We start from the raw sequence: 26,979 nt of genomic DNA, 5'->3' as shown, positions 1-26,979 counted from the left end.
GAGAGTCTGTCCTAGACCTACAAGACTTGTGGAGAGATCCTTCTTTGCCTTAAGGACAGATTAATCTTTAAGCCAAGGCCAGAGCTGAGAGTAGCAAATAACCTGAAGTTCTGGCACCTCAAAACAAAATAAAACAGTAGCTGAGGACTTTGACTCACGCAAATTCTGTCTAGCTCAGTAATCAGGAATAGCAGCTAACAGACAGTCAGGTTACTAGTTAACCCTGATCTGTTCCTTTTCCTAAAATGCGCTGCTCCTCAGTTCCCGAAACCTTGACCCCACTGCTTACTGCAGCCCACCAGCACACCTCCCGTCAAGCTGTGCACCCGGTAAAGGCTAGGGGCATCACGCCTGGTGATCTTAGCCCCTCCAAGGGCTTTGACCATCCTGGTGCCCCTTGTAAATAAAATATCTCTTTCCTATGTTTTATTCTGTCATCTGAGCAGAGTGGTGGCTGTAGGCCAGGACCCTGATAAAGAGTCACCCAAGTTTTAACAGTTCCAGCGTTGCCGAAAAGTCTAAGTCCAAAGTCTCTCTGAAACACAAGGCAACTCTTAGCTGTAAAAATGAAAACCAAAAGTAAATGCTGCCAACATACAGGGTTCATATTGCCCTTCTAAAAGAGAGACACTGGAAAAGGAAGGAATGGAAACCAAGCAAGAGTGAAGTGCAGCAGGGCAAACATTAAGTCCTGTACTTCCGTCTAACACCTGGAATATCTCACGGTGACCAATGAGTTGCAAAGGCCCTGCCTGCACAGCATATCCCACAGCACTAGCAGCTGCAGGCCTCATGGTCTCTCACTTGGGGTTGCTCTGCTCACTGCCTGAGACTTTCCCCAGCAGGCATTCTACATTCCTGGCATCTCCACCTCTCTGTGATGTACCCTGCATTTTCGGTTTCACTCTCAGAGTTTCAAGCTCTGCCCTCTCAGGGTCACACTGCCTGGCTTCACAGGTTTCTCCTGAAGTCTGAGTGGAAGGTCCTACAACTCCACATTGCTTATATTTTGTGTGCCTGAAAAACTAACACCACATGAATGATTCCAAATTCTGCTTCCCACCTGATCAGTAGCCAGGCCTCTTTAGATCATGGCTGCCTAGGTGGCTGAGCACTGTGAAATGAATCCTGGAAAACCAATTCCCTAGGCAAGCATTCTCAGGCAGGGCGTCCTGGAGCTCTGTTGTCAAGCAAGTCTTTCAAAAGAGTTTGTATTTACCTTTTTACACATGTGAGCCACTGAAAAGTGGGGTCTTGCTGATTTCTGAGATACTCTGAGGCCATCTTTCCTATTGTCCTGATGCAAACAAAGTTCTTAGATTCTTTAGAATGCTAATCTTTTTGGCAACCACACTCTCATGGCCCCAATTTTGCAGGTGCTACCTTTCTATTGAAGTTGAAAATTTCTTACACCTTTTGGCTCTAATATTTTTCCTTGATTTTTACTGTATATCTGACTAAAGATAGACACCAGTACCCATGTTACACCCCAAACATTGAACTGCTTTGAAATTTCCTTCACCAGATTAATTAATCCATTGTCCTTAATCTCAGCCTCAGGCAAAATTTCCAGATACAGGCAAAATGTAGTTGTATTTTCTGCCAGAACATGATATACATTTCCTTGAGTCCAAATGCCAATGAAGTCCTTGTCCCCAACTGAAACTTCCTGAGCCTGGCCTTGCTGTCTATAAATCTATCCTGCATTTTGGTCCTCTGAGCTCCGACCAGAATCACCCATCCAATTCAGCTTATGGCCTTCTAGGGCTTCTCTAGCCAGCATCTCTAAACCTTTCCAAATTTCAAAATCCTCCCACAGGCCAGTTCCAAAGACTTTCATATGTGTGTGTTTGTATGTGTGTGTGTGCATGTGTGTGCATGCACATGTGTGTACTGGGAATCAGACTCAAGACCTTGTACTTGCTAAGCAGGCACTGTGCCACTGAGCTATATTCCCATTTTTGTTTTGTTTTTGAGATAGGGTGTGACTACATAGCCCAGGCTAGGTTCAAACTCACTGCAATTCTTTTGCCTCAGCCTTCCAAGTACAGGGATTATAGGCATGTGCCATCATACTCAGCTCTAACGCCCTCTGAGCCACATGGTCAGGTAAAGTCATAGCATTAATCCCACTCTCAGTACCAAAAATCTGTCTTAATCACTTTCATAGGACAAATACCTGACCCCAATAACTTAAAGAGGTAGAAGAGCCTGTTTGGGTTCATGATTTTTAGAAAATTTACTCCATAGTGGGATGATTCCAAAGCAGGAAGATTATTGGAAAGTTTTGGTGGAGGAAAGCTGCTCCTGTCATGGTGGCCAGGAAGCAGAGAGAGAAGAGAGGGTGTGGGAGGGAGATAAACACTTCCAGGCCACTTCTCAAGTGGCCCACTCTTCCGACCCAATCCCACCTCCTAAAAGCATATCACCTCTGAACTCACCTATGGGTTAATCCACAGACAACTGGTGCCCCTATGATCCATTACCTTTGAAAAGTCTCACTTCAGAACATGTGAGGCTCGAGGGGGACATTTAGACCTAAGCCATAATGTGAGGCAATGAAAAGAGACATGAGAATATATGATGGGGGCATGGGTATAGCCAGCTTCAGAAACGGTCCTTTGGCTGTCTCTTTACAATTTGAGTGTCAGAGAAATAAAAAGGGATGTTGGTTGGTGATCAGAATCTATTAAAAATTTAAATTTTTAAATTACAAAGCCAGAGGGGAAAAGCCCAAAGTAATCAAAACATGAAAGAATTCGTGTGTGAGGTTATTACTGGCACTCTCCCTTGTTATACCCAATTACTGAAGAATAAATATCAACAGGGGATCAATTTTTTTAAAAGTCTGATATGTAACACCACAGAAAACTATTCAACTATAAAAAGAATGACTATTTCCACATACTAACACAGAAATATCACCAAGATATATTGCTAAAAAAAAAAAAAAAAAAGTAGACAGGGTGCGTAACTCAGTGGCAGTCTTTGCCTGGCATGCACAGGGCCCTGGCATGGGGGTGGAGGGACTGGGCATAGAAAAATTGTATTGTATTCTGTCTTTTATGCAAAAAAGGAGATTAAAAATACGAGTTTCATATTTTTTTTTCTAGTGGTAAATATATAAAAATTTTACTACGTTAACATTTTGTGGTTTTCTTTCTTTTTTGGTTTTGTTTCTTGGTAGTGCACTGGGAATTTGAACTCAGGTCCTCACTTATGTTAGGCAAGTGCTCTACCACTGAGCTACACCCCCAGCCCTTTTAACTTTGAGACAGGGAAGTCTCAAATTTGGATTCTCCCTACATTAGCCTCCTTAATAGCCAGATTACACACCCATTTAATTATCTGAAAGTATATAATGTGGGAGACAGCTCCAGTGACTCCCCTTGAATGTAAAACAATTGCTACAACTTTGATTATTTGGAGACTTATTTCCTTATACTGTTATGTAGAGAGCTGGCTATGGTATTTCCTTCTCTCTTCAATTGACTCTAAGCATTGCAAATAACGCTAGCCAGGTACTGGGAGGTACTGGTATGTAATTTCGAAAGTTGACAGTCTCCTGTTTCCTTGCATAGTGCTCTGTATAAAAGATATGAGCACAGCGGGATGTTAGAGCCATCAGCTCCAGGAATGTCAACTGGGTATGAGCCTTAAAGTAAAGAGGCTATGACTCCCCAGGGCACAAAAATTTACATATTAGAAACTGAAGCAACAGCCTCCTAAAATAATTCAGTTGCTACCTTAATTGAATAATGCAAACTGATCCCTCTGCATATCTTTATCTCTGCCTTTTTCAGAGATGCTTTTCCCCCTACCTGGCCAGCCAGCTCAAGTTACTCACATAGTTCCCTCCATCCTCACTGTCATTCATCCCTGAGCCACCCCTCTAGGTCACAAGATAATAAATTCTGGGAGAGGCACTCATCCTCTCGGGGACTGGACTTAGGACCCTTTGGCTGCCTTTAACATGGAATATGTCTTGGTGTCTTTACACTCAACGTGGGTTGCATTGGAGGTGGTAGACTGGAATTAACTTGCTGAGATTCCAATAACGTCTCAATGGGACTGTAAATATAACTTTTTGGATTGTAAGGAAGACTAAAAGGGATTACAATACTTGGTTGACTGTATACAATATTTGGGGTTGCAATATACAGCTCTGTGGCACTGAGGACCTGCACAATATTGTGCAGCTGTCTCCACCATCCATCTCCAGAAACTTCCCTCTTCCCAGACTGAGACCTTGTTCCTATAAACCCTGAGCCCCTCCTGCCAGCCCCTGAAAACCATCATTCTGCTTTCAATTCTGGTGTGAATCTGACTGTTCCAGGATCTCACAGAAGTGGGATAAATCTGTCCTTTTGTGATTGGGTTACTCAGCATAATGTCTTCAGGACTTATTATTATTATTTTCTCTGGAAGAATAAAATAATGCCAATGAAGCTGCAGGAGGAGGTAGCACAGAGCCAGTGGAAATAAGGGACAGGAAGAAGGTTTTCGCTATGCATTCTTTTTGCAATTTTTAAATTTTTGAGCCACAGGTAGGTTCTGCTCCTCCAACACTGTACATTTAAATCCTCTGAGTATGAGAGAAATGAAGGCAACAGAAATTGCAGAGTCGATTTCATGAAGCCCTATGTGATGAACTTGGCCAGCCCAGAGCCGGACACAGCTTTGCCTGCGGAAAGTGTGCTGCTGCGTGTGTGTTTGCATCTTCATGGCTGCTGAGTTTTGCGCTGGTTCCACATCCCTTGCTAGATTTAAAACTCCCCAAATCCAGCCTGGGGTTGGCGCGAGCGGGGGCGGGGGACGGCTACTGTCACAGGTCACAGAGCTGCCCGGTAAGAGGTGTGGCGCCGACCTACCTCATGCAGGCTGTTGGTGGAGACCCTCTGCGTTGGGGAATTATCTTTAATGCACCAGACAGGCAGACTGTTAGGCGGCCTTATTACCCACCGCTTGCTATCACCACGGTGGGGCAGGCACACGATTGGAGGATTATCCACGGGCTGACAAATCCCCTGGGCCCTGCCAATCCCGGTTAGAAAAGAATCAAATCTGTTTATTGCTGATAATAGATGGCATGCCCACGGGTTTGCTTGTCAGTAATACGTGCATCACTTTTTGTTTTTATGTTTATTTTTTCTCTTAGCAACAGGAGCTGAATTTGGATTCATCCCGATAAACCAGACATTTGGACTTTATGTGATCTAATTGCTCTGAGCTGTGTCTTAATCCCTTTTTGCGGGTTCTGCGTTCCCTCCCACAATGGCAGAAGCCACCTGGATCCAGGATTGAGAATGGTCCGATGGACAAAGCGGCCTCACAATTGGCCCCAGGGCAGAGATGGTAGATGCCCCAGTGAGCCCCTTCTGGCCGTTGTGTTTGTTGTCCTAAGAATCATTTAAATAACAGAAGGAAGCAAATCCTAAACTTGTTGCTGTGATAAACTGAACTCTCCCAAGGCAAAGGCCATTTCTTAATTCATTACCGTATCCCTGGCAACAGGTACTGTGACTGACATGTAGGGGCTAAAAACGTTTGTGGAATTGCCTTGTTCACAAAAGGTTAGATTGCTTACAGTAAAATGTTCTCAGTTATCTGAATGTTAGTAGAAGACACTTGGACTAGAGATGGATTTAAATTAGATCTGTAATTCCTTGTTTGTTTGTTTGTTTCGGGGGTTTTTTGTTTCTTTTTTTGGTGGTGGTTGAGGTTGAACCCAGTGTTTGGTGCTGAATTACAGCCACAGCTCTTTATTATTCTTTGTTTTGAGGCAGGGTCTGGCTAAGTTGCTAAATTGCCTAGGCTGAACTTGAATTTTCAGTCCTCTTGAGTAGCTTTCCAACTGATGCATAATCCTTTCGATTTATTAGAAATGAATTTCTGAATGTGTATGTGTGTCTGTCTAAGTAGATGGATAGGTGATGCACAGATAAACTGGATGTGGTGGTGCACTCCTGTGATCCCAGTACTTGGAAGGCTGAGGCAGGAGATTGCTGAGAGTTTAAGGCCAGCTTGAACTACACATGGATATCAAAGCTAGCCTAAACTAATAATGAGACTCTGTCTTAAAAAAAAAAAAAATCAATCAAACAAACAAAAATACAATAAGAATCTGGGTATGGTGGCACACATCTGTAATCTCAGTCCTTGGGAGTTGAGGCAGGAAGATTACCGTGAGTTTGAAGCCAGTTTGGGCCACATAGTGAGTTCAAGGCCAGCCTGAATGACACAGCGAGACCTGTCCCCCCCGCACAAAAAAGTAAAATAAAATAATGATACATACATGACTGACCCACTAATTGATTGATAGAAATGTACTCACACATATATAATTCTTAATAAAAATATATCACTTATGCACACTGGTTTTTTATTTGTTTTTGCAGTGCTGGGAATTGAATTCAGCACTTTTCCATGCTGGGCAAACACACTGAGATACATCTGCAGCCCACAGCACTATCTTGAAACTTGCTTTGCTCCCCTCAATAAAGCACAGAAACATGTATTTTAGATCATATTATAAAACCAAACACACATGGGAATATTCAGATTTTTATATGAAAGAGCAAAAATGGCATGTGTAAAGATACTAAAGACAAACCCAGAGAGAGCACTTATATAAGCTGGGAAATGAGTTCAGAGGTTAAAGAAGTTGGTTTCTCCTAATTCAAACATTTTCCTCTGCTAAACTCAGAAATATTTTCACAGCATACATTTTTTGATAAGATACAGCTGGGAAATTCTCCCATTTCATACCTCTTAAGCTTAAAGTTTGCAAAGTCTAGTTTTCTTTTTTTCTTTTTCTTCTTCGTCTTTTTAAAAAGCTTTTAACTTATTGACCCCAGTATTTTTGCTACATCCATTGCTAGGATCAAATCATTGTTCTTTTCAAAAAGCATTCCTGTAACCTAAGGTCAAACGAATGTGAAATATGAGGAAGTTATAAAAAGACTAATATCTAGAACACCCATAGCCCCAGTGTACTCTATCCAAATTTTTTAAACTTTGAAGTGCATTGAATGCAGAAAGAATGCAGAGCTTTTATTTTTCCACCCAGAGAAACCACACACAGGAAGAGAGACAGAGAGAGAGACAGAGAGAGACAGAGAGAGACAGAGAGAGAGAGAGAGAGAGAGAGAGAGAGAGAGAATAAAACACTATCTCCTCAATTCTATAGTCAATCTCTCAATTCAGAAAAAAAGGAAGCAGAGAAGATCCATATCAAAACAGCAGAAACAAACTATTGCTATTGTTTACTAAGATTTGAGGTATTTTTCTACCAGAATAAGACAGAAAGAAACAAAGAAGACAAAAGAAAGCCCACAAAGATGATCTCTGGCTCCGTTTATTTCACAGAAGGGAAATTGTTTAATGATTGCTTATTTTGTACAAACTGTTAACAGCCCATGAAGCCAAACAATTCCTCCCTCTTTTCTGGCAGGGGGAAAGCCATGGAATCTGCTGCCAGCATGGCCTGACCTCATCGAACTTCTGCAAGATTCCTGTGAACTCCAACCGGCCAGCCTGACCCCAGGTGAGGGACTTGGGCAGTATGGATGGGAGTGACCAGATACAGGAGGCTGACATCTAGGCAGTGTGACTTTGGGTGGCAGGCACACCGACTGAGAGTGAGTGCATGGTCACCTTCCTTCCCCGCTGCTCTGCATGCCCAGCCATATGCTCAGAGTGCCGTGCCCCCTCCTTGCCCCTTGACTTGGGCGGTGGCTGTGAGGTTAGCTCTAGGCTGTGGGGGCCTTGCACCTTTCCACTTGCCTTCGTCCCAGCGCCAAGCCTGTGAGACTGGCGTGTCCTACTGAAGTCCCTACAGTGAGGAGGATGAGAGATGAGGAACAGAGCAAGCCACAGAGCTGCCAAGGTACAAAGCTTTCGCAGCTGCCCGGCCCAACCCACATCAGCCAAACACTGTAGTGTGATCAAATGATACAGTAAGTGCTTAATCTTTAAAATCCAAATTATAGTAAAAGAAATATTGCTATTACTCTTCATCAAAATACTCTTCACACACACTTAGCCCATCTTTCTTACCACTTTCTGAAGCAGGTCTGGAAGTCCTCTTGTCTGTTTCTAGTTGTGCTGTCCCGGCTGCCTCAATGTCCTGAATCCATTCAAAGCATTTAGTTTTCCTGGTCATTTTGACTTAGGGAAAATCTAGACGTGTCACAGTGCTAGATCTGATGAGTAAGACGGAAGAGGACATACAGCGAGGCTTTCACAATCTGCCTTTCTGTTGGATGGATGTAATTTTGGACACTCATGAAAGAGGACTTCTAGAACTGCTTCCAAAAGTGGCCAGAACAACGGGTCAAGTGTGTTCGAAGTGAAGGGGAATACTTTGAGAGGGATTATTGGGAATGTGCTTTTCATTGTAAATACCTTTTTAAAAATGTAAACATTCATTGTATATTATATCACTCTTTATATTGCAATATTGTGGTTAGACGAGTTAGTACACACTTTGAAACAAAAAGACCAATTCTTTGGCTGTTCTTACTGACGCAGAAAATAGAATTATAGTCACTATAACATGAGAAGATGAGAGGGAGGGGTAGAAAGAGATTGGATAAAGGGCACCAAATACAGCGAGACAGGAAGAAATCAGTTCTAGTGTTCTAGAGCACAGTACACACTCACAGTCTGCATCAACGTATTATGTTTTTCAAAATAACTAGACAAATTAGGAGGTGCTCAATTCCTCCCTCTTCTTTGGGCAGTGGGAAAACTAGGTCAGGCTAAGTTTGGTTTAAAGAGAAGAGTTCAAATCTCTCAATGCATAGAGTATTTGAGGGGGTGGAAATGCTGATTACCCCGTAAATTGTATATGTGACTGAATTACTATACCATGCACCATAAATATGTAAAAACATTACACATCAATTAAAAATTTACTTGACGTGGGCTGGGCCAACCCCTTCTGGTGAGCCAGTGGTTGCCATGCATCCTGGAAAGAGAACCAAGAAGAAGTAAATCCCTTCCTGTGAGCCAGCGGAGCACAGGCTGGGAGATAAGAAGTGTGGAGGGCCCTACCACCCCACCATAAGCAACCAGCTGATTAGGAGAAACACAGGCTGAGATAATAGCCACTGAAATAAAAAAGCATTAAGTTGTTTTTTGCGCATTGATTGACTTTGCAGGCCTAAAACCGGTAGTCTGAGCATCTATTTAGATGATAACAGTATGCAATATAGCGACTATAGGGATCTCCTTCTGAAAGTAGTATCATTGTTAATTCCCTGTTTCTTGTTTTTTTTTCCTGTTATCTTGTTTTAAAGTCCTATATCATTTTCATTGTTTTGTTTTGATAGGTTTATTCTATTCTGTTCTGTTTGATTTTATTATATCTGATGATATTAGCCGCTATTTTGAAGACAATAAGAGGCAGTATAATAATCATCGTTGATTTCCTGTTAAATTCTTTTAAAGTCCTGCATCACTTGCACTGTTTTGCTTTGGTTGGCTTTATTCTGTTTTATTTTGTTTGGTTTTATGCTCTTTAAATGAAAAACATTTATTTTATTTTTTTGTACCGGGGATCAAACTCACCACCTTGCGTTTGCCAGGCAGGTGCTTATGCTGCTGAGCTAAATCCCTGACCAAAAACATTTATTTCAAAAAGAAGTTATGTCCTCCACCTTTTTTCACTTTTTATTTTGTGACAGAGTCTTGCTAAATTGCTGAATTACCCAGCGGGGCTTGAAGTAGCCTTCCAGAGAGACATGTACTACCATGTATGGCTAAAAGAAGACATTTTTTAATAAAAGAAGAAATTCTTTGGAAATGCTGCACAGTAGATGAATGTGTGGCTGTGCATAGGGTGAACTGCAGGGTGGAACACAGAGCACAGTGGTTCAGGAGAGTAGCCCTCGGACGGAAGTGGAGACTGTGGACCCAAGAAGGAATGGGGACAGGAAGAAGGTCGGCCAGGGACTGGCTGCAGAGATGAGAGAAACAGCTGAGTCCAGTGAAGATGAAAGAGGATAATAATGCTGGTGCACAGTTTTGGATAATTCAAAACCTAAATGTGAAATGACAAATATAAAAACCAAGAGAAAAAAAATCAACTTTGTTATCTTGTCATTTGTAGCAGGAGATACTCAGACCCATCATTTCTGTGCAGTAAATGCTATCATCTGAATAAACTGAGTGTTTTTGCTCCTTACATCCTACAGATGCTTAACCTGCACGCTTTCAGTGTTTCTAGTCCAGCTAGATCCGGCCACCAAACTGACTACTGGCCATGCTGTTCCAGAAGTTTTATGAATAAGTGAAAATACATATTCACATATGCAAGTAGAGGACAATGGAAGAGTGAGCCAGGCATGGGATACGGTAAAGAAGCAGCTGGACAGGGGCTGGGGATTTAGCTCAGCAGCATAAGCACCTGTCTTGCAAGCAGGTGGTCGTGAGTTTGATCCCCGGTACTGGTAAAAAAAAAAAAAAAAGAAGCAGCTGGAGAAGCAGGACAATGCCTCACTGCAGACAGCAACAGAGTCAAGCCTCAACATTGATGAGCGGCAGAATCACCTTGTGGCTTTTTAACACCCAGAGTGCTGGGCTGACCTGCTTGCCTTTTGCTCCGGCAGCGCTGCAGTGGAGCCTGAGTCAGCACCTCTCACACAGGCAGGTCATCTGACATTGCTGGGCTGGGCACTCACCGAGAGAGGCCAGAAGAAAGAGGAGTGTCTAAGACAGTCAGACGCCTCCGAGGCTTGGCTGGGCAGAGTGGGCAGATCAGAACATTTCAGGGCTGTTGGTTCCAACAACGAGTCCTGGAAGATGGCAGAATGTGCTGACTGCTGTCTCCTAGAACAAGCCACATATTCCTGTCCCATTGTCAAATAGCAGGCAGGAAGGTGAGTCTTGCTTATGCACGCTGGCTGTTGTCACACTGCCCGGGCACTCAGCACTTGAGAGTGACGGGAGCTGGTCAATGGATTGTGCAGTGTCCGTCTGTCTTCCTGAGTCCAGCACTTCTACTACAACCCACATAGGGCAAAGGTATTCAGCACACAAAGGCTTTTGTGGTTGGAATCCAAATTTGAATAGAATAGAAACTAAAAATAATTTATCATTTTGAAAGGAGGTTGAGAGACTGGTGTCCTGAAAGTAGCTATTATTTGCCCACCATCTAGGTGAGCATTAAATTAGGACTGAGGAAGTCAAAGACCCTAGAGCTCCTGCAGATGGATAAATTTATTAGTTTTTCCCCCCTTTAGAGCACTGTATCTATTTTTTTCTTACCCCTCTGGCACCCCACAATGCCAGTACTGGGAATTGAACCCAGAGTCTTTGCACTAAACTACATCTTTTAAAATTTTTTTAAAATTTTGAGACAGGTTCCGAGCAAGTCTCTGTTGCCCAGGTTGGGCTTGAACTTGTGATCCTCCCACCTCAGCCTCTCAGTACGCTGGGATTAAAGGTGTGTGCCACTATGCCTGGCTGAATGTGTTTCTTTTCTCTCCGGATGTAGGATGTTCCCTTTGGCTCCTGCACAAATATTGGAATTGGTTAGCCTAGAAACCAGAAATGCTTTCTCTTACAGCTCTGGAATCAAGGCGTTGCAGAGCTGAGCTCCCTCTGACATCCACAGGAAAGAGCGATGCATCCTCCCTCACCTCTTCCTAGCTGTTCACAGTGTCCAGCAACCCCTTTGGCTTTGCCCTGCAGCTGCAGCACTCCATTCTCCACCCATGTGGCATACAGGGTTCTTCCCCTGTGGCCTGCATCTTCACACAGCTGTCCTCTATTCTCAGAGGGCAATGGGCTCTACTGGATTTGGAGCTGTTCTGCTCCAGCTTGATCTCATCATAACTAGTTAAGGCCACAGTTAGTTAACCTAGGGAGGGGTTAACTAGTTAACCCTAGGGGGTCAGGACTTCAACATACCTTTTTTGGGGAAGGATGCAATCTGTATTTAATGCCTATCCAAGACCACATACCATCTTTTCTTTCCTAATCTAATACAGACTTTGCCAAAGGCATATTACGATTAACAAAACACCTGTGAATAAAAATAGCCAAGCAGAGCCCAGAGAGCTGCTGCTCACAGCTAGTCCCAGTGTCATGCCTCATGCCTAAAGGTAGGTGCTTGAGCTAACTCACAGAATATGCCCTGGGAGAGCTTCTGACAAAGACACATATGAAAATGTGGAGATATCAGAAGGACATGTGTGCAATGTGATCAAAATACACAGGAGAGGTTGACTGTTTAAAAATTTATTACAGTAAAAGACAAATTGTCATCAAAATAGCTACTTCCTCCTATTCAGACATACTTATGCCACCATGCTTGACCCTTCCTGAAGTGGTTCTGGAAGTCCTTTTTCATGAGTGTCTTCAGGAAGAACACAGTGAATGCTGCTGCTGAAAGGCTCATAAAAACATTCCTGAGTGTCCTCATCCACCTGATTCACCAGATCTGCTGCTATGATAGCTCTGGCTCAGCCCCAACTCAAAATAATCATGAAAGGTGAGTGTTCTGAATTTGGAATTGAGGCAGTGTGTGGAACAGCACAACTAAAGACACACAAGTAGGCTTCCAGAACTGCTTTGGAAAGTGGCAAGAATGATGGAATGTGTTTGAAGTGGGCAGGGGGGAGGATTTTTGAAGGGAATGGCAAGAAATATGTGAGTACTATGAGCTGGGCTAGGTAGGAGGCCTGAAAGCACCTCTGCAATATGCAGAGAGAAGGATGTGCAGAAAGAGTCATCTGCATAACACAACTGAGGTGGCAGTTCTGGGGCAGTGCTTCAGTTCCAATGTGTAAACTTTTCTGCCCTGGGAAATCATGGCCTCTGATCTTGAGGTCCACTCCAGTTGACAAGTATGGAGTGGTGGCTCTTCATCCCCCCCAGCTTAACCATGTTTTCTGGGGAGACATGGGGTAGGGAAACAGCAGGACTAGCTTCAAAGATTATGCATCAGCACCACAGCCAGCCCTAGTTATGTTACTTAGAACCAACTGAAGGGAAAAGGAAATGGCCCAGCCAACTCTGTACATATTAGTACATGGAAATAGGGCCAGGTTCAGCCAAAATGGAGATGATTGCCCTTTGTTCAAGGAGAGTCCTCCAGGTGGTCTTCCACACATGATGAGCTGCTATCTGCCTTTGTAATAGAATGAGCACAATAAGAAGGGGAAATGAAGGATGATATAAAGGTGTAGATATTAGCTTCTCCAGCCTAGAACTGAGAAAGTGGAACAAAAGCTTCAGAGACAGCTGTGATCAAACTGGGACCATGTTCAGCAGATTAAATACGTGGACTGTGCCCAGGCAGGTATTCTGGACTGTCAGCAGAGGGTCTCTATTCTCCACAGGGCACTGAGTAACAGTGGGTCCCCAGGGATGCAGCTGTAGTTGGGGTGCAAGTGGCTTGAAAGGAGTCAGCTCATGGGATGATTCCAGCTCAGCCCAGGAAAGGCAGGTGAGACCAGACCTACAGTTTGAGATTGTTATAGACTGCATCTGTTCCTTGTGTGATGGTATCTGGAGGTGGAGCCTTTGGGAGGTGAGTAGGTCATGAAGATGGGGCCATTATAAATGGGATTAGTGTAAGAGACGTGAAATAGTCTCTCTGCTCCCTGCCAGGTGAAGATTCATAGAAAGACAGCTGTCTGGAACTAGGAAGAGGATGCTCACCACATTCCACATCTGCCTTGCTCTTGGACTTCCACACTCCAGAACTGGGAGAAGTAAATGTCCATCATTTTTGTTTTTATTGCTATTTTTATTTTATTTTTGTCTTTTTTGAGACAGGGTCTTGCTATGCAGTTTGGGCAGGCCTTGGGCTTACTTTGTAGTCCAGGCTGGTCTCGAACTTGCAACAATCCTCCTGCCTCAGCCTTCCAAGTGCTGAGATTATTGGAGTGCGTCACCATTCCCAGCAAATGTTTATCATTTTTATGGCTTTTTTTTTTTTTTTTTTTGTACTGGGGAGCAAACACATGACCACATGCTTGCAAATCAGGCATTTATGCTGCTGAGCTAAAGCCTTGGCCCCCTGTCCATCATTTTTAAACTACCTGCTCCCTGGCATTTTGTTACAGCAGCCAGAGCTGACTAAGACAGGTATAGTGAGTGGTTCCTTCTCATTCATCTTTAACCCACAGAGCTGAATGGGAACTCAGAGTTCTGTGGATCCACCGATATATTGCAAAAATAAATATGCCAGGATCAATTGTCTTAGTCATTTCCTCATTGCTGAGACACATCTCCTACAATTTAAAAGAGGTGAGGTTTGTTTTTGGCTCCAATAATTTAAAAGGAGGTGAGGTTTGTTTTTGGCTCCTACAGCTTAAAGGAGGTGAGGTTTGTTTATGGCTCACAGTTTTCAGAGGTTTCGGTCCATAGTCACTTGGATCCAGAGCAGGACAGCATAGAGAAAGGCCTGGGCAGAGGAAAGCTGCTGATCTCATAACATCCAGGAAACAGGGTGCTGGGGAGAGGGAGGGGGATGAAATTTTCTGGGTCATATCCACAGTGACCTCCCCCCTCTACACAGAATTTACCTTCTAACAGTAAGTCTGCTGTAAGCCTGACAAGCCATTTACTTTTCAAAAGCCCCACCTTTGAGCATATGAGGCTTTGGGGGAACATCTGAATATAAACTACAACAAGATGATTAGTGGCCTTTCAGTGAAATGATGGGGACTCCTGTAGACTGATTAGGACTTCTGGATCTTATGGGGTGAAGTTACCTTTGATTGTTTTTGATGGGACTGGTTTATAATTATGTAGAGTGGAGAACCTGGGAAATACTCAGAACCCGGCATTTCTCAGTCACAGTAATGTGTATGAGGAGTCCGGAGGCTTTTGCTGGAGGGAAGTGGGAAGCAGAAAATGATATGGCAAAGAGATAGGCAGGAAGCTTTATTTCCTAGGAAGCCCTGCATTTCTATGTGAAATAGGTGTTTACCATTTTTCCTGAGGAAAGCAATGGTCACCAAAGCCAAGAAGCAACTCCTGGAAATCTTCCAGAAAGTCAAGAAATTACAAAGTTAGTCTCTGGCCTCCTAGTGGGCCGCAGGTCAGAAGCCCGTGTTATCAGGGGGATGTCCTTCTCAGCCTGGAAGTCTTCCAAGGGCGGGTCCTCTCGCTCGGGGTAACCCTGTAGAGATGTTACTCCAGCCGCCTTCCACCAGGAGGCTCAGGCCTCGTCCCCAGGCCCCAAGCAGCTCCTAACACCTGTCTTTACCAGAGGTGCTCATCCAGTTTCTTTTGGAGACAGGAGGGTGTTGCCACTGTCCCCTGCCCCAAGGAGAGTGGTGTGCAGACAGACTGAGTTCTGGAACATTCCCTCCTGAGCACAAGTTTCTCTGGATCATTCTCTTCCCTTCTTCATAGATGTTCAGACTATGGTGGCTTTGACATTCTGTCCTTCCCAGAGCAGACATGGAAGCAACTGGTGTGAAATGATGGCCCAAACGTGAGCTCCATTTCAGCCAGAAGTCACTTGGCTTTTTCAGAGAGCAGGTATCAGATTCACTGCCCACCTCGACCTTCACATCTCTCCCATACTTGATAGGTATTTCCTGTCTGCCAGACAGCTAGCAGGTTCCAGTCTATGAGGACTACTCGGCCAGCCTCCAGACTTTGTCCACACTGTCCCTTTCCTTGACTGGACACCCAAACATCACGCCAATGATCAGCAACTCATGTCCTCAGATGCAGCTGAGTACAGGGCAGCTCCTTCTGTGATGCCAGCAGCAACCTGAGGGGTGAGACACTCATCCCTGCCAAGAAGCCGTGCCTCCAGCCCCTCTCCTTCCTGCCACAACTTTGAGGGTTACAGAGAACAGTATGTTCCTCTTTATAACGAACATGACTTGGAGAAGATCTAAACACAGACAATCTGGGAAAATTCTTACAGCAATTGTAAATCCAAGCCACCACATTTGCTTAAGTCTGATATTACAAAGGCCTGAAGTAATCATGGTTCACCTCACAAATGGCATCTTTACCCCCTGTATCTTTCTCACTTGCCAATAGGATTTTCACACCTATTTACTTACACGTAACTAGGGCAACCTACAGACTGAAAATCTGAGTGTCAGTGCAAATCAGGAAGGATGAAGGTAGGTTTTACAGATTTCTGAGGGTTGGGGATTTAGTTCAGTGGTATAAGCACCTGCCTGGCAAGTGTGAGGTCATGAGTTCGATCCTCAGTACCAATCAAATCAAATCAAATCAAATAGGGGTAGACAGATCTTATGGGCCAGGGATTTAGCTCAGTGGCAGAAGCACCTGCCTGGAAAGCATGACGTTATGAGTTCAGTCCCTGTTACAGAAAAAAAAAGGTGACATCTTCCAAGGTAAGAAGGCAGTTGTGGATGCAGTGTAAGGCCTATTCTCTCCTTAGGGACTTCTGTCCTGGGCTCCCTTATAGGTGTTGGGAGGCAGCGTGGCCTCGGGGAACCACCCAGAGTTGTCCAGGATGGCTTTGGGAATTGCTGGAACCTGGAGCCTGAAGGGGTTGTGCCCTGAGGTTCCTATCACCCGGCTTCTTCTCACCTCACCTTGGGTGACAGCAAAAGGGCAGTCCTTTCCAGCCAGCCTGGGCTGGGCCGCTCCAGGCCATCAGATTAGCAACAGCTATGCTTCAGTTTCCGCTTCTGGTTTCCAGAAGAGGGGAGGAGGCAGCTTCCTGGTGGAGCAATGTTAAGAGCCCTGAGAGGAAATGCACTTCACCCCTGTCTGTACTGAGCCATGGGCTGGCTTTGTTGTTGCTGTTTTAATAGAAAACAAAGTGCTTCTCATTACACTGTTAGAGATTTCAAAGATGCTGCTGATAGAATTTTCAGTATGGCTAAAAAGATAGAAATATGAAATAAAGGTGGCTTTTATTTTAAGAACGCGGAGACAGAACCCCACGACCACTGAGGTCTGGCTTTTCTCTCTGCTGGACACGTGGTGTGGGGGCATACATATAGCTTTGGTCTCAGGTGGTGCCTAAGGGGCATTACTGATGCACAAATAGCCCGTTAAAATTCATTTTGCACCACAGGTAAATTCGGTTAGGGGTGGAAAAGATGACCTCAAGATAGAGCCCTTGGTTCCACATCCCAGCCTCCCACCGATGCAGCATCCCATCTAGGGCAAAATACTTTCAGCTGCCCTCTGATATTTTTAGTGGTTTTTGTTTGTTTGGTTTTGTTTTGTGTCTTTGAGACAGGGCCTTGCTATGTTGTCCAGGCTGGACTTGAATTTAGGATGGCCTCAAACTCATGGCAATCCTCCTGCCTCAGTGTCCCAAATGCTAAGATTACAGGTATGTGCCACTACACTTGGAAGCCCTCTGATATTTTTTAAAAGTGGGCTGGGAGTGCAGCTCAGTGATAGAGAGCTTGCCTAGCATGTGTAAGGCTCTGGGTTTAATCCTCAGCCTTTCAAAAACACAGTTACACCTGAGGCAGAAATGAACCACATCTGACTTCTGTAAGGATGTTTTGATGCGCTTGTGAGAAGCAGGAGAGAAAGCCAGGAACACAGCTGGCTGGATCCCAAGCCAAACCTGGAGCAAACTGGCACCTGCAACTTGCAGCCAGATGGTGGTTTCAGGGACCACTGCTGAGGGGCTGCCTTTCTAGGCGGTGCTGTGTGATGTGTGATGCTGCGTTGGTTACTGGGACCTGGCAAGGCTTTTCTCAGACTGTCACATGGACTGACCCTGCTGCTGGAGAGGTGGAGCAAGTTTCCACTCTTTTCTCTCGACAGGTCCCAGGTGGCTTACAGATCTGTGCTGTATCAGAGCTGATGCATTTCTCCTAGCTCAGAGATGACATTTCACTGTACTGTCAGCAGTGACTTGTATTGATCTGCTAAACATAACTCCACACAATATAAACACCTCCTTCATGGTTTTTAAAAAAACTCCCATGTCAATTTCTGAAACCAAATATGATTAACAGTCAATTAAGCAGGCATCCACAGAAGAGGTTTCAAGTACATAAGTAAAAAAAAAAAAAAAAAGAGATTCTAGATACTGAGGAGATCATTAACGGAACATACTATGGGGGCAAGAGTCTTACTTTTCCCTTTTTCCTTTGGTATGTTTTGAATTACCTGCATGTACAGAGTACCTACTGCAAAGAGAAAAGCAGAATTAAAATAAATGAAAATTAAATATTCAGACTGTAAACTGAAACTTCAGAACCTGAAGATTCAATTCCTGTTAATCTTTTTCTTCTGTTTGTTGTTTTGAGACAGGGTCTCGCTATGTAGCTCAAGCTGACTTTGAACTCACTCTGTAGCCCAGCTGAGTGCCTAGCAATCCTCCTGCCTCAGCCTCCTGAATGCAAGTGTGGGCTTATAGGCAATATGCTACCCTACTTGGCTAAAATGCTTTTCCTTAAGCCTTTGAAATAAAAGGAAATAAGCTCTTCTATTCAGAAAAGTCCTCCACCCCCCCCCCAGCATTTCAGTAGCTTTGTAAAATTCCTTTAAGGAACAAGTAGGCATATGTGGGAGTTAAAAATGCTTTTAATCACCCTCCCCAAGTTTGACAGAAGTACAGTAAGAAGGGCCATCTGTTTTGTTTGAAGGAGAAGTGACCCAGCATTCTGATTTCAATTAGCCTCTTTGTAGCTTTCTGTTTGGGCTGCTTCCGAGGGTGACAGTTCACACTAAGTGTAGAGAGGAGCTGGCCAAGTTCTGCCAGTGCTGATCTGTTTTAACAACTGTCAGTGAACATAGCACAAGCGCACAAGACAACCTTGCTGGATGCACATGGAAACGCATAATTTTACAGAATCAGAATAGCACAGGCTAGAATCCGAGAGCTAAGCAAAACAGTGAAATGGTGTCTTTAAGTCATATTAAACAATGATTTCAATACTTAAGAATCAATTCCAATGATCATCAAAATTCCTCATTTCAATCAACAAATACATGCCTGCTTTGTGCGAAGTGCTATGGCTTACATCTGGCCGGCAGCCACCTCCAGCTGCAGCTGTCACGGGTGCCTCCGAGTAACTCTGACCTGTCCCCATGCTACTGCCCACTGTGCAGTGGAAGGGATGCAGACAACTTATAGAGCTTCACGCAGATGTGGTGCCTCTGATGTTGATCAGTCCCACACAAACCACACACAGGCCGACTCCAGGAAACCCACCCTTGTCCCGTATGCGCCCCTTCTCTGACTCCAGCGGTAAGGTCTTGCTGCCTCTCTGACCACGCTTCTGTCCCTAAGTCTCTAATAAATCACTTTTTTTTTTTGGTACCGGGAATCGAACTCAGGGCCTGTGCTTGCCGGGCAGGCACTGTGCTGCTGAGCTATATTCCCAGCCAATTGTGCTTTGTATGATTTATGATCTCTTATAGGCCTCTTTAGCATGGTCAGTGCCATTCATGTGGCCTAGACTAGTTTTTGCTAAAAACAGTCAGAGGAAATAATGACTTTTTAGAATCATGCTTTTCCTTCCCTTCAGTCTACCCCCTCCTCTCTTCGCTCTTTTCTCTCTCCTCCTTCTCCTCTGTCCTGGGGGGCTAAACTCAGGTTCTTCCCACTGAAGCACACTCCCAGTCCTTTTTTTTATTTTGACACAGAGTCTTGTTAAGTTGCTAAATTGCCTGGGTTAGGTTCCTACTTGAATTCCTCCAGCTTCAGCCTCCAGAGTGCTGGTTACAGACTTGTGCCATCATGCCTGCTTCCAGATTTCCTTTTTATCAAAGGTAAATAATTCATTATTAATGAGAATGCCAAATAATTGTTGGATCCAACAGCAAAAGGGAAAAAAATCATCAAATATGAATATGCAGGTATGTAGTTCAAATGAGTAGGCTCAAGAAATTCCACTAAGTTCCTGAAGCCAGAGGACTGCAGCAGCACTGGAGGTTTAGATTTTAATGACAAAGTCAGGGAGAAAGCAAATCAGTAGAAGGCAACAGATTCTATCAAAGTAAAGCTATCTCGGAAGAAAAGCATTATTTTCTACATGTTGATCTTATTGTAGGCAGGGAATTTATAGTCACCATCTATTAGGGCTATAGGAATAAAAGAATAAAATTTGGAAAAACATTTTCTTAGTGATATAAATATACATATTAATGAAGCACAGAATATTCTGCTATCCATAGACAGAAAGTAAGGAACTGGTTCTGTTAATTAAGGTTATTTATTATATTTATTAAAAACCAAAAGCGTGGGCTGGAGTAGCTCAGGGTAAAGTGCTTGCCTAGTGTGTATGAAATCCCAGGATCAACCCCCAGCAGTGCAAAAGTAAATCAATAAAAATCCAACACAGGCCTTGCCAAAACCTTCTAAAACTGATCATTCAAAAATAAGCCTTTAAGACCTATAGTGCTTTATAATTGTTAAAATGTTTGTGGTTTATAGCCTTATTAATTTTAGATAGCATGTGTAAAAGCCTCTGCAAAGTATAAGATATTGATTGCACAGATTGGAGGCTGGTAATTTTCAAGTCAGATACAGTTGAACAGTCATCAGGTCCCCATTTGTGACCAGACTGCAGCACCTGGGCTGCACCTGGACTCCAGCTGCGCACCATCTACAGCCTGATGGGTACAGAAAGAGCTGCATCCACCTACTTTCTCCAAATTGTCCCATTACCTAAATGTCATGCTTTAGTCATGCCCTTCAATTAAAGCACTGATTTCCTACCCTAAAACTTAAAACACAAATGTTAAATAGCGTTACTAAGATCACTCTATTCATTGGTACTGTCCAGATGATCAAATTAACTGAAGGTTGAGACTAAGAAAATGATCTAATTGGGCAAATTCTGAAGTGACAAAGGAGGAGGATTTGGAAGCATTCATCTTTTAATTCAGAAAGGACGCGGCTACCTCCTGAGTGCACCATGGCAACCGAGAAGAGTAAGATAGGGCGCTGTCCCCAAAGAGCTTACTCATGATTTCACAGGGCTGGGGCACTGGTATATGACACGTGGAAAAGTGTGGAGCAAGAGATCTTTATAACAAGTTTAGGAAAAGGTTTCCAAACCTACAGCTAAGCTTCCTTTTCTTTTTCCTGAGCAATTGTGATCAAGTGAGAAGCATCTGGCCATGGAATAAAAATCCAACCCAGAGACACCTTTAATCCTCTGAGGGTCCAACTCCCCCAAGATGTCCCACACAGCCCACCCTCACCCCCTTGTAAACCAGCAGGCTGCTCATTTCAGGCGTGGGAGCCCCGGCCATAGGCTGGTCGTCCCAGACACCACTCACTGTCTCCTCCAATAGGAGTCAGCGGCTTTAACCAAGATCCAGGACTGATTCCCCATGACATCAGGCTTAATGGATGGTTTTGACATGTGAGGAAAAGATCTTGTATTGAAAGAGAAAATCCATACCATCGTGTTTCATGAAATGTAGCTTCATCGTTTTATTTGTATTTTAAGACTAGGGTCTCCTATTTGCTCAGGGTAGGTCCAACCCTGGGGTTCTATCATACCTCCCACCTCCATCTCCTGAGAAGCTCAGAGACTACAGTGTGTGCCCTGCATCCTGCTGAGCCAGCACTAGAAGCAAGGGTACTGTCATGAACTAACCCTATGCCTCCTTCATATGTTGGAGCCCTAATTCCCAGGACTTCCGAATATGTCTCTATTGGAATAGGGCCTTTAAGGAGAAAATGAAGATTAGTTCATCTGGGTGGGCATAAGTCTTACTGGCATCCTTTTAGGAAATTGGACATACAAAGCAGGTGGCCACCAACAAGCAAAAGGGAGGCCTCAGGAAGAACCAAACCAGCTGTCACCTTAATCTTAGATGTCTGGTCTCCAACACTGAGAAAATAAATAATGTTGAGGGAGGAGTTGTTGGGGCCAGACAGTTTCTAGTTTGTGGCTACACAGCCTGTAGAAACCAGGCTGCACAGCAGGAAGTGAGAGGTAGGCAAATGAAACTTCTATCTGTATCCATGGCTGTCTTCACCGCCTGAGCTCCACTTCCTGTCAGATTAGCAGCAGCCTTAGATTCTCATAGGAACAAAAGCCCTACTATGAACTGTGTATCTGAGAGATCTAGGTTGTACTCTTTATAAGAACCTAATGCCTGGACCTGGTATTTAGTTCAGTGACATAAGCGCCTGCCTGGCAAGCATGAGGTCATGAGTTTGATCCCTGATATCAAAAAAAGAAGAATCTAATGCCTCATGATCTGAGATGGAGCTGAGGCAGTTATGCTGTATTGGGGAGCAGATGCAAATACAGATTAACGTTAGCAGAGAGGTGTGACTACAAAGTCCATAATAAATCAATTGGCTGCAGACTCATATCAGAACTCTTTCCCACCCTGCACACTTGTCTAGGTCATAGTTTTGGTAACTCCCAAGCTACATGAGTAAGAAACAAACATCACTAGACAACTCTGAAAAGAGGAAAAGGCCCAGTGATAAGCTAGCACAAGATTGGCAACAAAAAAGAAAGCTGCATTTAAAAGGAAACGCCAAGAGTTCTACTTAAATAGGGGTTCAGTGCAACAGGTGATTCATTCTCCAGATCTGATGTGTATGGTTGGAGGAAAATAAACTCAGAGCTCACATTAATTCTGCTTTATAATAAACTGTGTAATTACTTCACATTTAATCTCCATTATGGTAAATTGTGTAATTACTTCACACTAAGTCTTCACTATAGTAAACTGTACAATTACTTCATTTTATATTATAAACTAATAGTAATTAAGAAGTAAAAGCTGGCCACAGTGGCACATACTTGTAACCCCAGCACCCAGGAGGCTGAGGGAGGCATTCAAGGCCTGCCTGAACTACAATAATGAAACCCTGTTTCAAAAACCCAAACCAAAGCAAAAGAATGCACAATGAATATAGTGTGCTTTAATTATCACAAAATTGGTCTACTTCTCCCTGGTGCATGGAAAAACTGTCTTCCGTGAAACTGGTCTTTGGTGCCAGAGGCTAGGCACTGATGCCTTGGGGCATCTTATAGTGCCGTTATTAGGCCAATAGGAAACTACAAACCAAGCCAGGTAGGGTGACAAATGGCCCAGAACCTTCAGGAATGAAGATATGGTCATCCTTGCAAATGAAGCTTATTGGCTGGAACCACCCATAACTAGAGTGGGATTTCCTCACCTTAGTTTGCTGGCTTGAATGTGGTTGGTTGCTGAAGGCCTAGGAAATAAAGAATAGGTAGAAAATAGTTATAAATACCAGCTACAACCACATGACCTGTTACAAAAATGCAGATGGTAGTTGTCCTGATTCCTATGTTATATATAGTTTTATATATATATATATAATTATATATTTATCAGATCTTTATAACAAAATGTTGATTAACATTGGCACTTAGGTATTGTTAAATTTGCATTATAGGGGCTGGGGATTTAGCAAAAAAAAAAAAAATTTGCATTATAATCTCTAAATCATGGAGTGGCAGGAAGAGTAAGGATCATCCAAAGAAAATTGCCTTCTATTCTGGGGAGGAAATTAGTGTTCCCATTCATATACAAAATAGTTGTACCACATTTGGCTTAATCAACATTTTTTTTTTTTTTTTTGGTCTTTTTCCTTTTTATCAATACTGAGGATTGAACTCACGACTGCCTGCTTGCAAGGCAGGCAGCTTATGCTACTGAGCTAAATCCCCAGCCCCTTAATCAACTTTCTATTGTATTCAAAGTATGGTTTAAAATGTGTCTGGTTGTCAAGTTGACAATAAGGGATTACAAGCACTAATCATATCAACCTGACTGGATTAAGGAAGCCTAGCAGATAGTAAAGCACACTTCCCATGTGGACAAGGCTGGCATGCAGGCCAGCAAACTGAGGGGGAAAGTCCTCATTATGAGTTGCTCCAGTTAGAATAGAGTAAAAAAAGGAAAAGCAGATGGAAGTTTGCAGGGAGCCATTAAAGCTGGAGGTTGATCACATGTGTGGGCTAAAGCAAGGCCAGCTCGGAAAACAGCTCAAAACAAGCTAGGTAGACAAGCTGTCAGAGCACCAAAAAGGCAAGGGGCCAGCCAGGCAAGCAAGTCACTAGGAAGCAGGTTGAAACTGATGTTCTTCTTTGGAGGGTGTAAATAAATGTGCTACCGTGGCTGCAGTTCCTTCGGTCCCATCAGGAGAGCAAGGGCTTCACCTGATCCCAGCTTTGTCCGCTTTCTCACCCTGTCATTGCCTTCCCTCTGGGAATATCTATAGCTGCAGCCAGGGTTACAGAAGTTTGTCCATTTCTTTGACGAGCTCTAATCTTTTTCAGTGTGTCTTTTGCTGCTACTGCCTCTGGATATTGGTCCAGTTTTTGAACATTCCAATGCAGAGCCACACCATTAACTCCCCAGGGAGCTTCCAGGCCTTCCACCCTAGGCTGAGGCTACATCCTTGATCCCTCTTTTCTGCAGCTTTCCTCTTGGGTTGAGCGGCCCTTAGCTCCTCCGGCTCTCCAGCATGCAGGTGGCCACTGTGGACTCTCCCACTCCTCTGAACCTGTTGGCCTAACATATTCCCTTATGCAACTACACAGATCTTCTATTGATGCAGTCCCTCTAGAGAATCCTAATACAAGCCAGTGGTAGTTAGAGGTCACAAAACTTGGTGATTAATTGAAGGGAGGTAACCTGAGGTAATTCGGGTGATAAATTAATTGAGGGATCCAGGATGGAGTTCACCTACATACATAACAAGATTGAGGTTCCTTGGGACCACTTTCATTACTAGGCAAGCAAGACGCTACAGGTGGAAATGAAGGTAATGGTTATGTAAATGAGTGAAACTGGACAGAGAACACCATATGAGAAGCAGGCCAAAGACCCCCTCAAAGGGCACTGATAAAAAGCACTGTCACCTATTTTAGTATGCTTCTCTACAACACATGCTGGACCAGGACATGTTGGTGAACATCTCTGGGATACTATGCAAGTGACTCAGACTGAGAAAGATGTCTTCAGGTGTAAGATTTTCAGGACAGACTGGGTTTCACATCAGCAATCTGAGTTGAGAAGTAATCCCTTGGTGGGGTTTCGGTGGGTACTGAAAAGCTCAGTAACAGAACTTCCAGTAGAATCCTGGGGACTGGAGAGCTAGCAGAACAGATAGGTCAGAGGACTGCTGTGCTGTTTAAAACATAGCAGAAGCTGGGTGTGGTGACACTCACCTAGCACACTGGTGGCTGAGGCCCCAAGTTTGAGATCAACCTGGAGACAGCCACAGACAAAATGCCTTTTTTTCCATACCAGGGATCAAACTCACAACCTTGCACTTGTGATGCAGGCCCCAAAATGCCACTTTCCAAACGGTGCTCAGGACAGTCGTGCAGATGGCTAGCTCTCTAGAAATGACCCAGAGACACAAGGAATGATCTGACCTACCTCTGGTTGTCACCTCAGTTCTAGTCTTCACTACAGGTGCTCTTTTCCTTCACAGCTGCTCTCAGCTGCAATGGCTCATGAAGAGACTTCCTTGGGGCTCTCAGCTGCTCACTGCTCATAGTACAGCTCAACAGGATCAGTTCCAGCCACATTTAAATGAAGGCCAAAGGTCCACAGGCCTGCAGGCTCTGCCTCCCGTGCCCGAGGCAGTACTCACTTCCCTGTCAGGAAGAGCTTCCAAAGCGGATCACCGCAGCAGGCTAAGGACAGTCATGGAGAAGAGGCCGTTTCCTCCTCACTTGCTGTCCTTATCACTCTTTTCCTATGTTCCTTGTTCTAAACTTCCATTTTTTAGGGTACAGTAGACTGAACCTAAGGGTTGGAGGATGCTTATCAAATCTCTACCACTGAGCTACATCCCAACTCTTCCCTTAGTACTTAAATGAGCATTCCTCATCTGAACACCTAAAAGGTTCTAGAATTTAAAAAATTTTATTTTTGGTCTTAGGATCAAGTGTAGGGCGCTGGGTGAGCACTACCACTGGGCCATACCCCAGCCAAGAAATCCAAAACTTTTTGAGCAATGACATCATGCTCAGAAACTTCTGGATTTCTTGGGGAAAAAAAAAGGAAAATATTATATATAGAGAAACATTCTCTGTGAAGAATTACCATTATGTGTGTCTAAAATATACAAATAAAATTTTTTAAAAGGGGGGGGAGTAAGTTTTGAATTTCTGGTTTTCATATTAAGATGCTCAACTGGTAAAGTCTATGCAAATATCCTCAAGACCAAAATAAAGCTAACTTAAATCATTTACTGTTCACTGGAGGAAAAGTTAAACTTAACTTTGATCCAACAAAATTAACTTGATACCTGAATCAACAGTTTGTTTTCAAAATTAAAATCTTTGTCTGGGCAATCAGTCTATTTTAATGCTATCTTTACACTGCAAAAGGTATTAAAAAATATCTTCCAAAGAATTTTAACCCAAGGATATGAAATACAGATATGAGATTTGAAATAACTAGAGCTATAAACACAACTGTTCTAGACAATGAAAGAAAAATTACTCAGTAGGAACACAGCAAAATCATATAAACAGCAGCTAGAAATTTTAGTTCTAACTTTAATGATAATGTCTGATTTGTTCTCATAAGCAGTAAGCATTGAGCCCCTTAATACAAATAGTTTCATAGACACAAGCAGACTGCTATCTCTGAAATCATCTCAAATGTCTGTGTTTCCCATAGATTTCAGTCAGATGAATATGAAAAGGCAGTGGTGATTTCTTGGCTGTATGAATAAAACTGTGAAATCTAAATTAAACAATGTAATCTAAAGATGCAGGTATGCTACTCACCACTAATGTACAGATCATAAACCTGATTTTTAAACAAATAAAAAGCACTGTATTTTGAAAGACAACTCATAAAATCCTTAAGGACAACAATGTAAGTAAGGCCCACAGTAAGACCTAGAGTTACCTCACTTACCTGACTAAACATACATCACTGCCTCAGAAGGAAATTTCTGGACCTGACACAAAGCCCTGAAGACTGAGATTACAGCAAAATGAAATCCAGATCTAAATTCCTTTAGATCAAAACTCACAGTGATATACATGAACAAAATTTTGATAATTCTGACACAAT

General features: G+C 43.4%; 1 long non-coding RNA gene across 1 annotated transcript; it reads left to right on the top strand.

Annotated features, from left to right (window-relative positions):
* Positions 1-7,140: 7,140 nt before the first annotated feature.
* On the top strand, positions 7,141-10,569 carry LOC134475582 (uncharacterized). Its single transcript, XR_010046755.1, has 2 exons — positions 7,141-7,546; positions 9,690-10,569. It is a non-coding gene; the product is annotated as an uncharacterized LOC134475582 (long non-coding RNA).
* The last annotated feature ends 16,410 nt before the right edge of the window (positions 10,570-26,979 follow it).

Source organism: Cavia porcellus, unplaced genomic scaffold, assembly GCF_034190915.1.
Source record: "Cavia porcellus strain 051 isolate PalLab524CR breed Dunkin Hartley unplaced genomic scaffold, mCavPor4.1 scaffold_4, whole genome shotgun sequence".
Taxonomy (NCBI): domain Eukaryota; kingdom Metazoa; phylum Chordata; class Mammalia; order Rodentia; family Caviidae; genus Cavia; species Cavia porcellus.
Note: the sequence above shows the minus strand (reverse complement) of the source record. Positions and strands in the feature narration are given on the sequence as shown.